The sequence below is a fragment of the Panthera tigris genome, chromosome A1, assembly GCF_018350195.1.
Source record: "Panthera tigris isolate Pti1 chromosome A1, P.tigris_Pti1_mat1.1, whole genome shotgun sequence".
Classification (NCBI taxonomy): Eukaryota; Metazoa; Chordata; class Mammalia; order Carnivora; family Felidae; genus Panthera; species Panthera tigris.
Genome location: NC_056660.1, coordinates 211487356 through 211504301, shown reverse-complemented (window position 1 = coordinate 211504301; position 16946 = coordinate 211487356). Strand labels below are relative to the sequence as shown.

General features: G+C 35.9%; 1 long non-coding RNA gene and 1 other non-coding gene across 2 annotated transcripts in view; both read right to left on the bottom strand.

The window, feature by feature from the left end:
* The window catches only part of LOC122241296, a 152562-nt gene that overhangs the window by 57098 nt on the left and 78518 nt on the right, over positions 1-16946 (bottom strand). The gene's annotated exons all lie outside the window — the stretch shown is intronic.
* LOC122232396 lies at positions 10234-10337 on the bottom strand. The gene has a single exon (XR_006209750.1). It is a non-coding gene; the product is annotated as a small nucleolar RNA U13 (small nucleolar RNA).

The window sequence follows — 16946 nt, the reverse complement described above, 5'->3', positions numbered from 1 at the left end:
TTCCCATGAACTAAATACGGGACATACACAAGTTACAAATCAGAAATGTAGGTCTGGACGGAAAGAACTACCTGGAAGAAACTGAAAACCAACCCTCAGATTCCCAAGTAGTTTGTTAGTTCATCCCCCTGATTCTGCCCTTGCCCTTGTCAGTGCATTTTACCACGGAAGTCAGATCATGTCACCTTCTGTTCAAAATCCTCCAATGATTTCCATGTCACATGAAGTAGAAGCCCAAGCCCTCATTAGATCTCCAAGGTTCTACATAATCAGACTCCATGGCCCATGCCCTTATTTCCTCCCCTTTCCTCAGGTCTCTGCAAAATAGGCCCTCTGCCTGGAATGTCTCCATGCATTGGAGACCTTACCTTCTTCACAAATCTTCCCTAAGACCCCCCGTCTAAAATTTCAATGCTTCCCCTTCCTAATACTATTTCCCTTTCCCCATTTTACCTCTCATCACTGCCTAATTTACTATGGGTATGTTTATATATCTTATGTATAGATGTATATTTTTATATATGTATACTATGTATGCATATTATATATATATGTTATGTCATGCATATATTATGCATAGATGTGTACATATATACTATATATATGAAATAATACCTATAGTATAATTATATTTATGTGTGTGTGTATGTGTGTGTGTGTGTATAAAATTATGTCCCCACAAGAACCACAATTTCCATAAAGGCGGGTATTTTTGTCTGTTTTGTTCATTGTTATATATCACTGTTATGTACCAGGGCTTGAAACAGTACCTGGCACAAAACAGCTGCTTACTAAATATATGTTGACTGAATGAATGCATTAATAATTTGGGGGAATGAAATATTTCTTAGGTTGTTGTTCCAAGAAGAGGCCAAAAGGGAAAAAAGCAAAGCAAAACAAAACAAAACAGAAAATCCCAGAGGAGGAAGTCACCAAATCCACATACAATTTGCTGGAAGCAGTAGGTTTGAGCTTTTGTTCCTTCCTCTTTCACATGCCCAGTGCATAGATTTCAGTCAGCAGTGGTTATGATCTGTGATTTTCCCCTCTTGGGATGGATGAGAACTCAAACAAGCCAGGAAATGTTTGCTCAGACATGAAAGCAAAGGGAAAAATCTAGGGCATGAATCATGTGGGACTGCAATTTTCCTAATGTTAAATATGATAACTATCATGATTTCTAAGTAGAGTTGAGAATACATATTTTTCTTTTACTCCAAAAATTTCTAAAAATGTGTTCCTATCTTTAAAAATCCTGAGTCCAGAGTTCAAGTGTTAAAGGAGGCAAAGTTAAGAGGCGGCAGAGGAGCGAAGAGCAGGGAGACTAGCAACATTAAAGTGGCCTTCTTACCTCTCCTTCAGCATGACTTTCCCCACAGTTTCTTTAAAATAACCAAGAAAACCCCTAAAGTGTTAAGGAAAAAGAAGCAAAGAATTTTAAAATTAGCTGAATAATATCTGAGATCCAAATAAACTGCTTAAAATATAAACACTCATGACCACTCATGCCAAACATGAACACACATGTGCACATGCTCGCAAGCACACACACAAGTATATTCTGAGGGCCCTTCATGCCAACAGGTCACAAGGAACCACAGCCTTCAACCTCTCAGACTCTCCCAAATGTCAAGGCCTACTTTACACAGGAATTCATTCAATCTATTATGGACCCTATTTCAACCCATTTCTGCACAGATAGGACAGTAGAAATCGAAGTTACAAATGAATATGCTGGAGGTTTACCCAAAGCCAGAGGAAGTCACAACTATCATACAACAATAGTAGTGACAGTAGTAGTAGCAGTAGTAATAGTAATAACAAACAATAGGAAGAGGAGAGATAATAGCAATAATTATCCCTCTTGAGCATTAATGCAGATAAGTGGTTCTAATTCATCGTGTCACTTGAATCCTCACATTCCCTTAACGTAGATTATGGGACTCAAAATATTTATCTCATAAGAAACCATTGTCCAGTGTAGTTTTAAATCATGTGCTCTAACAATTTAGCAAATTAGAGGAATAAAAAATATATATAAAAAGAAATATGTTTATTGCAATTACAATTTTTTTATTATTTTAATGAAGTAATACACCTTCCTTGTGTATCAGTGAGAATAAGCTGTAAGAATATACAAGGACCTCACTGCAAATTGTTAGCAGTGAATCAGGAAAAAGGCTACAATGTCCCCAGACACATTTACCTACACAGTGTAGTCATCAATCAGTTCCTGATGAATGAATAAATGAGTGAACAAAAAACAAGTGAGTGAACAAACAAACCATGCAACCAGCACTCCTCTTTGAATTCTTAGTTCCCTAAAAAAACATAAGAGTCTTTATTCCTCTTGAGTAATTTCTCTTGCTGGATCTGTCTCTCTCCATATCCAGCAAACTCTCCAGTGTTTTCTGGATAGAAACAGACACTCCAGATTCCTCTGATGTTCAGAAATAGCCAGTCATCCCTTCCATTCTGTTCCCATTGCCACCAACCTCATTCAAATTCAAGTCCATATCACAAAGTCATCCACTTTCAGCCTACACTCCAATCCATCTTCCACATTACCCCAGATTAAGCTGCCTTTTATATCACTTTGCTTACATTATAACTCCTCAAATTGCTTTCAAATAGAGAGGAAAGCCTCTCTGTTCTGACATGCAAAACTTTCAACAATCTGACACCTACTCACATTTCCTCTTTTATCTCCTTCCACTTCTCAGCATATACTTTAAATCCAGGCACTCCTGACTGTCACAATTTCCCAAAACCTACTACACTTTCCTTCTGCTCATGTCTTTATTCATGCCATTCCTTTTACTCATAAATATCTTCACTCGGCTTCAGCTATGAAAATTTGATCCATTTTTCAGATTCTAGTTCTTATTTCCCTCCTTCAACATGTATTCCATGATTGACCTAGTCACAGAGACCCTCCATCCTGTTATCCTTAAAGAAAGATTCTGAGATCAAAAAGTACATCAATTTTGCATAACTGCAGAGTCAAATATTATGCAGTTCAATGTTTCACTAACTGTGCTTCAAAGTGTTTCATAATTCATAATTTGAAACCATAATTTGGTTTCAAAACAAAAACAAAAAAATACGTTTCTGGTCACATAGCTTTTTAATGCCCCATCACCCATTTAGCCCATCCCTCCACCCACCTCCTCTCCAGCAGCCCCCAGTCTGTTCTCTGCATTTAAGAGTCTCCCATGGTTTGCCTCCCTCTGTTCTTATCCCATTCTTCCTTCTCTTCCCCTATGTTATCTGTTGTTTCTCAAATTCCACATGAGTGAAATAATATACCTGTCTTTCTCTGACTGACCTATTTCGCTTAGCATAATACCCTTTAATTCCATCCACGTTGTTGAAATAGCAAGATTTCATTCTTTGTCATCACCGAGTAGTAAGTACTCCACTGTATATATATACCACATCTTCTTTATCCATTCATCAGTCAGTGGACATTTTGGGCTCTTTCCATAATTTGGCTATTGTCAATAGTGCTGATAGAAATCAGCAGCGCCTTCAAATCAGCATTTTTGTATCCTTTGGATAAATAACCTAGTAGTGCAATTGCTAGGTCATAGGCTAGTCCTATTTTTAATTTTTTGAGGAACATCTATACTGTTTTCCAAAGTGGCTGCACCAGTTTGCATTCCCACCAACAGTGCAAAAGGATTCCTCTTTCTCAACATCCTTGCCAACATCTGTTGTTTCCTAAGTTGTTAATTTTAGCCATTCTGACAGGTGCAAGGTAGTCTCTCATTGTGGTTTTGATTTGTATTTTCCTGATGATGAGTGATTTGAACATCTTTTCATGTGTCTGTTAGCCATCTGGATGTCTTCTTTGAAAAAGTGTCTATTCATGTCTTCTGCCCATTTCCTCACTGGATTTTTGTTTTTTCGGTCTTAAGTTTCATAAGTTCTTTACAGATTTTGGATACTAAGCCTTTATCCAATATGTCATTTGCAAATATCTTCTCCCATTCTGTTGGTTGCCTTTTAGTTTTGTTGATTGTTTCCTTAGCTGTGCAGAAGCTTTTTATCTTGATGCAATCCCAATAGTTCATTTTTGCTTTTATTTCCCTTGCCTCCAGAGACATGTCAATTAAGAAGTTGCTGCGGCCAAAATCAAAAAGATTGCTGCCTATTTTCTCCTGTGGGAATTTGATGGTTTCCTGTCTCACAGCTAGGTCTTTCATCCATTTTGAGCTTATTTTTGTGTATGGTGTAAGAAAGTGATATGGTTCATTCTTCTGCATGTCACTGTCCAGTTTTCCCCAAACATTTGCGGAAGAGACTCTTTTTTCCATTGGATACTCTTTCCTACTTTGTCAAAGATTAGTTGGCCAAATATTTGTGGGTCCATTTCTGGGTTCTCTATTCTATTCCACTGATCTATGTGCCTGTTTTGGTGCCAATACCATACTGTCTTAATGATTACAGCTTTGTAATACAGCTTAAAGTCCAGAATTATGATGCCTCCAACTTTGGTTTTCTTTGCTGTATGGGATCTTTTGTGGTTCCATAAAATTTTAGGATTATTTGTTCTAGCTCTGTGAAGAATTCTGGTGTTATTTTGATAGGTATTGCACTGAATATGTAGATTGCTTTCGGTAGTATTGACATTTTAACAATATTTGTTCTTCCAGTCCATGAGCATGGAATGTTTTTCCATTTCTTTTGGAGATTCACAGTGAATATTAGCATATCAAAGGCTCTGAGAATCCTGCAGTGATGAAATGTGATTAACTTGGTTTAACCCAGTATTTCCCACGTATATGGGACCAGATTCTCCAGATTTCACATATATCAATAAAATTTTCTTAGAATGTTAGTTTTCCATGGAACATAGTCTAGGAAAACATTGATCTAATACAACTTTCTCAAGGCAAGAGATGATTAAATTAAGCTCCAGAAAAGTGAAGTAACTGAAAAGACCACAAGTGAGTTTGTAGAAGAGTCAGTAGCACATCCCCAAGTCTCATCTTCCAAACCAATGCTCCCTCACTATATTACTAGTATCAAATCATATTATAGCATGAAATTGTATGCTTTGGATTTTTATTCTGTACCTACTAAATGTCTTAGACATTGAAATCATTTGAGCAGTAATTTGTTTTGGGAGGAATATATTATAGGCACAAAATAAAGCCACATTTTAATCCAATAAAGAATCTCTACACTCACACAAAAAGAAATTAATCAGGAAGCTGTATAGTCTCTATGGATTAGAATTCATATTACCAAGTTGAATTTATAGAAATCTAAAGTTCTGGGATACCCTATGGACAAGGTGGTTAAGAAAAATAAATTTAGTATATTATACAAGTAGGGACAAACAGAAAATAAATAAATATGTAAATCTCTTCCAGGATCCACTATACAGTATTTGTTCCCATATCAGAACAAATACAAAAAACAAAAACAAAAGCAAAAGCATATTTTTGTCTAAAGAGATCTCAGCTGGACCTATCATTTGTAGCAGGTACTATTGATTGCCTATTCAGTACCTTCCCCTTTCATTTTTCCTTCCTGATTTGGTCAGAGTGCAAGCCATGTATTCAGGAAAGGTGAGTTCTTCCCCCATTTCCAAAAGATAATCCATGATTTGTCTATGCCAATACTGATCATTCTCACTGCATTTGTCAGTGGATGAATAGTGAGAATATAACCAATATTTAAGGAAAGTATACTGGGGTTTCTGGAGAAGACTTTTGCCCCTGGGGTGGGTTAGGACCACTTCTCATACCTTCCTATATTCCTGTAATGAGGAAGTGATGTCTGGAACCACTGAAACCATCTTGACACCATAATGAATAAGCCTAAGAATAAAAGCTAGTATGGTGAGGTTGGCAGAACAGGAGGTTCTCAGGAAAGGCAGGTGTTCTCCCTTCACACAGTGCTTCCTGTTTTTTCTTCTCTTTTCCTTACAATCCTCCAAACCATGCACCCTGAATCAATCTCTCCCTACCTTCTTTCTGTGTCTGCCTTCACTTCTAGAAACCAATAGTTTTCCAAACATCTTCATTGTCACCTCAAGGCAAATGTTTAAACACTTAAGGTCACAAATTTGCTACATATACCAACATCCACCACTTCTCCAACCTCTTAGGCTAGAGTTCTTTCCCCTCTTCTCACATATCAGCGCCTTTTGGAAAGAGTATTTTAATGAAAGCAACAATGACAGATCTACAGTTTTACTGAAGGCCACCCTACTTCCATAAGACTCTTAGATCTCTTTTTATCACTGAATTGCTTAGTAGTACTTGTATTAGTGTTCAAAAACTATTTTTTATTAATTTACAAAAAAGTAGGCTCAATTAATTTATTCCAAAGGAAAGAAAAAGGTCAGGAAAAGACAATAGGTTAACTGAAATGAGCTGCCTAAATAAAATGATAGAAATAAGTTCTATTGATGCAAGGGTATTTCAACAACGATTTCAGAACTGACATGTTGATAATACGAAGACCTTAGTTACAACATCTCATATTTGTTTAGTGCTTCATGAGTTACAAACAGCCTATATCTATTACCTCATCTGAGCATTCTCTATATGATATATCACTTTTAGGTATAACAAGTTCGTACAATGATATTGGTACACAATTTGAGAGACACCATATGATCAGAGTTCACTCACAAACACATATTTCAATTAAGTGGATTTGAAGCTTTGAAAACAAAAAAAGGAAAAAAAATGAAAATGAAAAATAAATTCTCCAGAATGGAGTCTAATATATTAGGCAGGCCAGATGTAGGACACTATACTTACTTCTGCATGTTGTATTTTAAAAGGGACATTGTCAAAATAATGTATCCAGACAACGGCAACCAAGATGATGTCTGGAAATTATCTTAAATGAAAAATGTAAGAACTGGGAATGTTTAGCCTATAAAACAAAAAATTTCAGAGAAGACATCATAGACATCTTTAAATTCAAGGGCTATCAAGAAAAAAGTGGCAAGTTTCTTCCCCTCATGGTTCTCACAGTAGAACTAGTGTCAATGAGCAGAAGTTAAAAAGGCAAAGTGATCAACATAAGAACATAGAGGATTTTCTAACATCCATCTCTTCCACTGTTCTCCAATCTTCCAGGCTATTCAACACAAAGATGAAATCTTCTAAAATCTAAATTTGTCTAGTAATAGACTGGACTACCTGCGAATTAGAAATACCTGAAGAGTTTCTGATACTTTTCCTCAGTAATTATGTAAGAGAGATTCTTATATTGGCAGGATGAGCCAAATAACTAACTTCCATAAACCCTTCCAACTTAAAGACTCAAGGATTGCATGTTCTGAGAGCAGCCCCACTCAATTTATTTGTGTAACCAACTTATTTTTCAAAGTAGTGAGGTAACGAAATATATAATTTGCAAAACATGTGGGTAAACAACTAAAATCTAACCTACAGGTATTGGCATTGATCAACCCTAGATGATCATCCCTAGAACCTAGAACAATACCAGGCACAGAGTAGGAGCTCAATAATATTTATGATTTAATGAATAATGTAACTATCTAAAAGTCAGGTAATTCTGACAGGTTTCCAAACATTTTCAACACAAGTTAGCTCTCTGAGCTTCAGTAACAACCTGATAAGGCAGGGTAGGCAGGTTAGTATGCCCATTTTATACATCTTATCTTATTGCCCTCCCTCAAGAATGCTCTTCAGTTAACATTATGTTTTTAGGTTTCATCAAAATTGTTAAAAGAAAAACCCATCACAAGAACATCTTGTGCAAAATCATGATTGAAACTATCACTGTCCATCATACCCATCATATAAGAAACAACATTATAAATTCCTTCTGCAATTAATGACAAGAAAGTTTGCCTTGCCATACTGGTTTGTCTGTTCTGCCCTCCCTCCCTTCCTCCTTTCCTTTTTTTTTTTTTTCCTTTTTTTTCTTTTCTAAATAAGATAATGGGGACTCTATAAACAAACATGGTTCTTTTTCCTCAGAAGTTGCCAGAAAGTTCAGTCAACCTTGTGGCTCTAACTTTGACGTCCCAAATTCCTAACATAAATCTTTCCAACATTATAACAAATCAGGACTTAGAAACTTTTTTGTTTTTAAAGCAATGGAATTTTTGGTTTGAAAATATTACTTGGAATTTTGATACATAAAACAGATAAAAGTACAGCTATTAAGAACAGAGCTTAGAGCCCTTCCAACTAAGCCTCCTTCAAAAACCCTCTACCCACAGGTGACCCTAGATCCCAATGGTCATCATTTGAAAACTACTGCTCTATAATATTTTAAATTATTTTAGCTGCCTTGTTTCATGCATTTTTATTATAAACCCTATGAAAATGTTTCAGTATTAGGCACATGAAAACTGTGTGTATTCCCATATATGCTTACACATGAGAAAATGGAAATGTTAGACATTAACAATAGGTAGCCAATGGGTGGAGCTGAGATTATAACCCAAAACTGACTTTAGACTCAAGCAATTCCTAGGTTTAAACCTCAGCTTTTCACTGTGTAAGGTTAAGAGTTATTTAATCCATTTTAGCTAAAATTTACACATATATAAAAATGGTTACAATAATATCTATCTTACAACCTTGTTTTGAGAATTAAATGAAATAAAGTGTATAAATAACTCTACACAATACCTGACTACATAATAGGTACTTATTATTATCTTCATTATTTTTTGACTCCTATCCCTTTGGTCCGGTCAATATGTTATGCCAATAGGAATTTTTTTAAAAGGCTGGGGAGGGACAGGGTAGGAGATACTAAGTCTGGAACCTGGAAGCCACAGGGATAACATAGATTACTGGAAAGCAAGTGCAGGATAAGACTGACCAAGAGAGAGTTATTGGCCTAGTATTCATTAATAATGTTGAGGGAAAAGTATAATTGTCAAATTTTGCTAACAAAAGAAACTAGGTCATCATAAAAGGCTGAAAATGAGGCAGACTTAGAGTAGTACTTAAAGATTTTGTCACCTACCCAATCACCATCAAACCCAATAGATAAGGGAAAGTTTTTACTTTCTTGAGCCTTGTTCTATCCCAGCCATTTTACTTTCAAGGAAACACATTAAATTGCTTGTATGTGAAGAATTAAAACTCAACAGAGCCATTGGGGAAAACATTGAAGAGCATTTGTTGGCCCAGCCCGGCAAAACTGTCCTCCAGATCCTCTATCAGACCCCTACAACAGGAAATCTTTTAAAGTAATGTTTTAGCTCTACCACTGACATCTACCTATAAACTAATATGATGTTTGGCATGGAAGATTGTTTATTTGGATGTGCGAAAGTTCTGGCTGTTAACTTGGAGAGAAAAGTTATTACTCTACCTCCCTTCAGAGACCATCCAAACACTTGTCTGACAGGGTGAATACCTATTACACAGAAAAGTGGGGCTGAGCCAGACTTCCGCAAAACTAAGTAGATGAACTTCTAACACTTTATTTCCACCTTTTTTGTCTGGGAGCCCCATCTAGCCTCAGATGTCCCAGTACTAAATCCAGGTACCTAGCTGAACTTTTTGCCAGGATTTTGCTATTATCTAATTGTCATCTGACACCCCTTTTCCCTTTCCCTTATCTTTTCAAGCAGGTTATAGCTGCTAAGTGTTCACAGGAACATTTAAATTTTAATTGGTATTTAAAGAATATTGCCAAAATTCTTCAGAACTTAAAGGAATAAAACCAAACTGACAGAATTTGAGGTTCCATGGTGGGTCTGAGGGAAATGTTTATAAGGTCACACAAGTTAATCACCCCATTGGTGACCGTCTACTACCCTTATATTCAAGACTGACCTGGAAAGAAATAGTCATCTCCCTAGAGATACCTAGGAGAAGGAAATTATAATAAATAGATGACAGATAGATAGATAGACAGACAGATGGATAGATACAGATATATAGATATATAGATATACATGTAATATATACTATATATTGATACTATAGATAGTAAATACTATGTGTGTTGTGTAAGTACATAGTATATTTAGGGTGGTGTATTTATTTACACATATATAGTATATATAGACATATATAGTACATACTATATATAATAGACAACATATATTGATAGCATATATAGTACATACACATATAGAGTATATACCATATGTATACTACATACATATATATGATTGATAAATTAGAGTATACATATATATATATATAAATTAATGCACCCCAAGCCTCCTAAGTTTTTTTTTTCTTTTTTTCTTCTTTTTCTTCTTCATGATAGACATATAATGTGCCAAGGTTGTAGCAAGGTTTGAGGGAGACACATGTCACAAAACAGCATGAACATCCAATCATCATGCTTACGAACTACAAATGAATCCAAGCCCTGTGAGTTTTTTAAAAATATTTATGAAGCTTATTTTGCAGGTCACACAATCTTTACAAATGTTTCCATAATTGTATCTTGGCTGGCTGCAGAGTCACTCAGCATTATTAATTAAGAATGTTTTTGGACTAACAGCTCATTTCCAATAAGAATCTTCCACAGTAATGTAGTTAGGCAGCCAGGTGACCTCCAGAAAGCAGGTTCTTAAATTCCCATGAATATAGTTCATGAGGCTGAGCTGCCAGAAACAGCAAGTCACACATTCCATGACCTCCATCCACCCTTTTCTTTATCCTGAAGAGTATAGGATACTTCACAAGGTACATACACAGGCTAAATACCCAAGGGATGATTGCAACATTGATAAGTTCAAATCATTTAAATCCGGAAAAGGAGTTGCCTTGGTATAGAAAGATATGGGATCATACGGAGAATTGGGAAGAATTAAATTAAAAAAACAGAATATGAAGAGGAAAGTAAACCAGGCATTTAGAAGACTAGGGGGGAAAAAGGTGGAATTCAAATACTTCATGTATAACTATTATAACAAGATGACAGAGGGTATTTTTTAAAAGCCTTAAAGTGGAGACACTCAGGCCAAAACATCTGTGGAATTGAAAAAAAGAAAAGAAAAAGAAAAGCCCTTATGATTGCCAACATCTCCATTCTGCTTCCCTCCCTGTTCAGCACCAGCAATGAGCAATACATTAAAAAGGTGTTTAGACTGTCAGTAAATGTGATTGATTTTTTTTCTATTCTGCTAAAAGCCTGCTACATGGTGGAACAAAAAGCAAATGCTTTCCTCATATCCAGGTCTGGGTGGAACTTTTACATTATTTTAACACCCATCAAGGGATAGCTTTGTCTCTCCATGGAGACAGGGAAAGCAATCCATGTCCACAAAAAGCTTTTTGGCCTTCCATTGTCCCCCTTTCCCTCCCGAACCCAATGGAATTTCACTCACGACTAGAAAACCTCACAATGGAAAATTAATACAAATGGTCTATCTATTTACTGGACCAAAATGGGATGAAGAAACATGAAAGCCTGGATTATCTTAGAACTGAGCTCTGTAGGATGGGAACAAAGCTGGGTGGAACTAATCAGTTCAGAATAAATGGGGCTGCACTTAGTGTTCTATTTTTCCATCCATCAAACTGACAGTCAGAATCACCAAGATAGAAATGATCATTCATTACTGAACTAGGAAAAGAAAGGCAGACATTGGAACCACATGCCAAAATTGAGGATCAGGTGTCTTTTAATTTAATGTGGACTGCAGATGGTAAAGAGATTATTATTAACTAGTTATATAATTGCTTACTTAGGGTTAAAGGTCACACCTCCACCTGTAACTTTGCCAGGAACAGAACTGTCAGAAAATGCAATTTCTTATAGAAAAGACAAAAGAGCCAGATGTAATTATAAATAGTTTTATAATGTAAATTCTATACTCAGATTTTACACTATGCAACTCTGTATTATCCTGCAAATCCACTAAATAACTGATAAATTTCTGAAGGACTTAAGTCCAATATAAAAGATCTGTAACTAAATCTAAGCAACATCTCTCAAGGGCTTTTATAAACATCGTAGTCATTATTTCCAGTTCACACGGTACAATTCATGGTTATGGTAATATTTTACTGTTTTTCTGAGTCCCTGTAAAGTCAAACTGCATGGGATAAAAAGTAAGGAAGGAGTTGTATTGGCTTGCTGTAATTCAATTTATTACTTTACTGTTAGAATGGAAATTGAATATAAGGAAGCTCTTACCTGGAGATTTTCTGGGGCAGGGAAAGTTTATGGTAGTGGTACCTTTTCTATGAATATTCTGTGTTTTTTGAGACTGAAGAACATCTGGAAAAAATGTGACTTATGGGAGGAAAAACTCTGCAAGGGATATGCATGCCCTATGATCTAAGTGATTATTAGGATCTAGGTTTATTTCCAAGATGTATGACTAGAATTTGTTCTATTAGAGGCTATTGTTGCTCTTCTCTATACTGTGTATTATATAGATAGAACTTGATCAAGACTCCTGCTACCTCAGGATTTTGGGGGGAGGAAGAAAAAAGAAAATTATTAACCATCAGGTCTGGAGCAGTTTAATAACTGAAGAAATAAAAAGTACCCAAAGGGTGAAGAAAAAAGTTTGTTCTATCTATTCTCCAATTAATAAGAAATAGATATTTTACTATCTATGTTGGGAAAAAAGGTAGAAGCCAAGATTATTACTGTTCATATTCTTGGAATAATTAAGCTTTTATTAATTTTAACCAGCCAACATAATAGTGTGTTCCCCATGCTGAACTTGGTAAGGCAGTAAAACACTTTCCTCAGCAAACCCAGGCCGAGGTAACTTTCTTCCTAACTTCTGTAATATCTACCATACTACAACTGTCATTCGGCACATATAAAGGCCACCATCTCTGTCCGACTCACCTGTACAAAGAAAGCACAAGACACATCAGTGAGACTGCCACCTCCAAAGTTTCAGAAGGGAAAAGGAAAACACACGTTTCCTCTGCTCTTGAATGCCTGAAAATCTCAAGGGAAATGTTAAAAGCCTCACTCCCACTGGGATGCTGAGAGCAGAGCACAAGGCTACCGTGCTATGTCTAATTTTCCTCTTCCTGTCCAAATGCTCCTTCACCTCTGCCAATTCAATAGGTCTTTTATCCAGTCTGGAAATAGGCTGAGAATCCAGTTTATTCTGTTGGCATCTCCTGCTCAAATAGTCTCATTCTTGCTCCATATGGGATCTTCTTAAGTTAGAAGCTACAAATTTGGCATGTGCTGTTTATAACACTAAAGTAATAAATAACCAAGCTATAACTGCCAAATGGGGTACAACTGACCACTAAACTAGGAAGATGAAAACAGCTCATTAATCAAACTTCACATTTTATCACACCACAGATAATTGTATATTGACTGTCAACTTCAATGCCTTGAACACGGTAAAAGCCCAAGAAAGGCCTGTGATTTATAATTAATGAAACTATTTTAGACATTTTTATTTTAAAGTTCATACTAGAGAGTTGTGATATCAATCTTTCCCAACAAAATACTGCTAACATCAGCAGTACATGGAAAGTTTCCACAGCAAGGGAAGCTGTCTTTTAAAGACTTGTATTTTATTTAAACAGTGTGTATATACCCCAGTTTGACTTTTATGATAACCAGAAATCTCGGTAGCCCAAAGTAGATATTCTATTGAGCAACCTAGCTTAGTATATTCTGTTTCCAAGTGAATCTCCATGTATCCATCTCTGTATGCAGAAACAGTCAAGCCTCCTAAGGTCTGAAGGGGAAATTCTCTCCCTCTATCAGTGCCACATCAAGACAAGCAATCTTTTGGTACCTTTAGCATATCTGTTTCCAATGCTCTAACCCCACATTCTTATTCCCCATAATCTAACAGAGACAGTGTATAACTATTTGATCGGTTCTTCATATAGGCAGAAGAATACTCACTGGCCGCCAAAAGATACAAATCAGCTTGTCCTTTATAAATATAAAAATGATTGAAACCAACAGTGCTTTTATGGCTAGCCAAAGAAAAATACCTGTCAAAGAGAAATCTATTTCTATAGAACCTGGGTCAACTTTCTAAGTCTAAATGCATCTCAGTAATATAAAATTCTTTTCTACATCCATAGAAATTGATATTCATTACTCACCAAAAGCCAATAGATAACATGTGGTAAATGCATGAAAGAAACCAATGATTTCTTGCCAGCCACAAGGTAGACACTCATAAATACTTTTTTATTAGTGGATTGTTATACTTTAAGCATTTCTTCCATGAAGTGATATATGCTATAGATTATTTTTTTTTCTTTTAAGTTATGTAAGACCCATGAACCAGAAAATTTTGGTACACCCTAAAGATGTTTGCAGAGAGGAAAAATTTTTTTCTGTTATTTACAAACATTTTCTGATTTAATCATAAGCAGCATGGTTTGAGGCTCAGAACCAGTATGAAGCATCCAAATTTATTATGCTTTATCATCTTGGGTGATTATTTTGTTCTCACAGGCCCTTCTTGTAGCCTACAGACAAGAAGAACTAACTAACTAAATAAATAAATAAATATGTACCAATCTTTGTTATTTTTATCTTTAATTAGACCCAAAAATATGCATAACAAATGAAGGGTTTTTATGGGGAAAAAACCACCAATATTCTGAGTGACTTAGAATGATAAACAGAACACGTTTCTTCATTTTCTAGACAGAAAACAATGTCTCTCACATATGCATAACTACTTGCCAGAGATGTATGAAGATGCTATTGTATTTAATAAAATAATAAAATAGTTGCTAAAGAGCTTTACTACAGTCATAATAACTGTTTTTCACTATGGATTTTTTTAAAATAACAAAGAGTAAAAGTGTATGTGTGTATGCATGTGTCCAGCAGGGAATTCAAAAAATGGTCCTCGCACTCAAAAAGATTCAAATCATTGCTATGTGATTTGTGGCATAACTTCTGGGGGCACAACTTCTGTTGTGTACAATGATACCATGTATGGTGTCAACTATCTGCATCATGATTAACAACTAGCACATGAATAAGACAGTCAACAGAATATGAAAAAGCTTCAACCTGAGCAAATATCAAAACATACATTTACATTCATAAGAGTGCTGCTCTCTTTTTAGTATTGCATAAATTGTAAGATGCTAGAATAGAATAGTAAAGGAGACTGACACAATCTCTTCCACTTGACATTTTAAGAGATTTAATAAGAGAAGAAATGAGAGGCTAGGTTAGGTGGAGCACTGGACGGTCATGCCTGGTGATTTTAAATGTGCTAAAGGGTGTTTTAAAGTCACCAACAAAGGTCAATGAAAACACATCGATCATTCCTTATTCTTAATGGACTATTAGTTTCATACTGAATTCAGAAACTTTATTAAACTGTATCCGAATTTCAAGTAAGGATTTTAATGAGATTTCTGGGGGGAAAAAAATGAAGTGTTATGTTCACTCGAGTAGTTCCAGAATGCAGAAAATATTGGCAAAGCAATTCTAAGGGCTTCTTGCCACTGAGTATTCAAAGGAAGAAGAGCCATCAGAGACGTTCTGAAGAGACGGTTCAATTTTGATGAAGTAAAATTTATTTCAGGGACAGCAAATTCTCATGGGGAAGAGTCTGTAGTAGTTAAAAAGCAGTAACAAAACAAAATGAAAAATGGATTCTCCTTATGCACTCCTTATACCTTGTGCACATAGAAAGATCTACAAATGCTGGCATGTGGAAAAGGTATTAGACCCAGAAGAAAATGCCCCAGGTTTTCCTATTTGAATCCATATCTTTCACTCCATCAATCCTTTCTCATTTACAAAGGCCCCAGAAAAGCCCATCATTCAGCATGTACTATAGTTAATACTACCCTCCAAACTCAGTCTCTTACTCTTATTATAGTGAGGTCTGAGCCCAGCCCTCTGTGGTTAGAGACAGAAGCCATCATGTTAAAAAAAGAGATTAGTATCCACTGGTTAATTTTCATTCCTGTAGTAACTAGGAACTGTCTTTTGCTGTAAACTAGGCTTGTTATTATATACACATAAAAAGCATTCTTAGCCCCAACTTAATACTGTGATCAGTTTTAAGGGAACAGAACGTAAAATGCATATAGCTAAACAATATGTAAAATAAGGCTGAGAAAAAAATTAAGTACATAATCAACAATCTTCCGTTGTTGCCATTTATCCCTACATGAAGATCAAAAAACACAAGTTTTATAGTTCTTTGCCATATGTCTTTTGTAGACAGACTCTTGCAGCTATAATCCTTGCCATTATTTTGACTTCATCACTTAACAGTGTCTGGCATGTTGAATGAGTGAATATTTTCATCCATCTGCTTGAACTGAATTCAAGCCCTGTCCTAAAGATAAACTTGAAAACTATATGAATGATATCCACTACTTATTACCATGTATTTTTAGTAAAAAGCCAGTCACCATCAAATCAACCTTTGCACCATATTGCTTCTTTCCTAGATTTCTCATCTAATATACATTATAACATGATAGTGTTTGCACCTTGAAACAGGAAGAATCATCTCTTTTTCAACTACCCAGTCTCCATCATAAGCAAAATTGGGGAAAAACAAAAATGAGTTGCCTTTCTAACTTTTATTTTGACATTTCTTTGATGTGAAATTGGGATTGAATATCCTCAGCCACCCAGGAAATGAATATCAAGTTTGTTATTGAACTAAGGAGTGTTCCATGGTTTTCTTATGTCTATGACAGGGCCCTGCTGCAGTTAAACTTCTGCTAATGCACATTAACCAATGGTTTAACTGGTTGCTTGCATCATAACCAAGGTTTATTATTTTTGGCCTTAGTTAAAAAGAAGGAAAAAACCTTAGAACGTATAACCTGGGAAGGTTCATGTTATTTGAAGATTGGTGGGGCGCCTGGGTGGCTCAGTCGGTTAAGCGGCCGACTTTGGCTCAGGTCATGATCTCACGGCTCGTGAGTTCGAGCCCCGCGTCGGGCTCTGTGCTGACAGCTCAGAGCCTGGAGCCTGTTTCAGATTCTGTGTCTCCCTCTCTCTCTCTGACCCTCCCCTGTTCATGC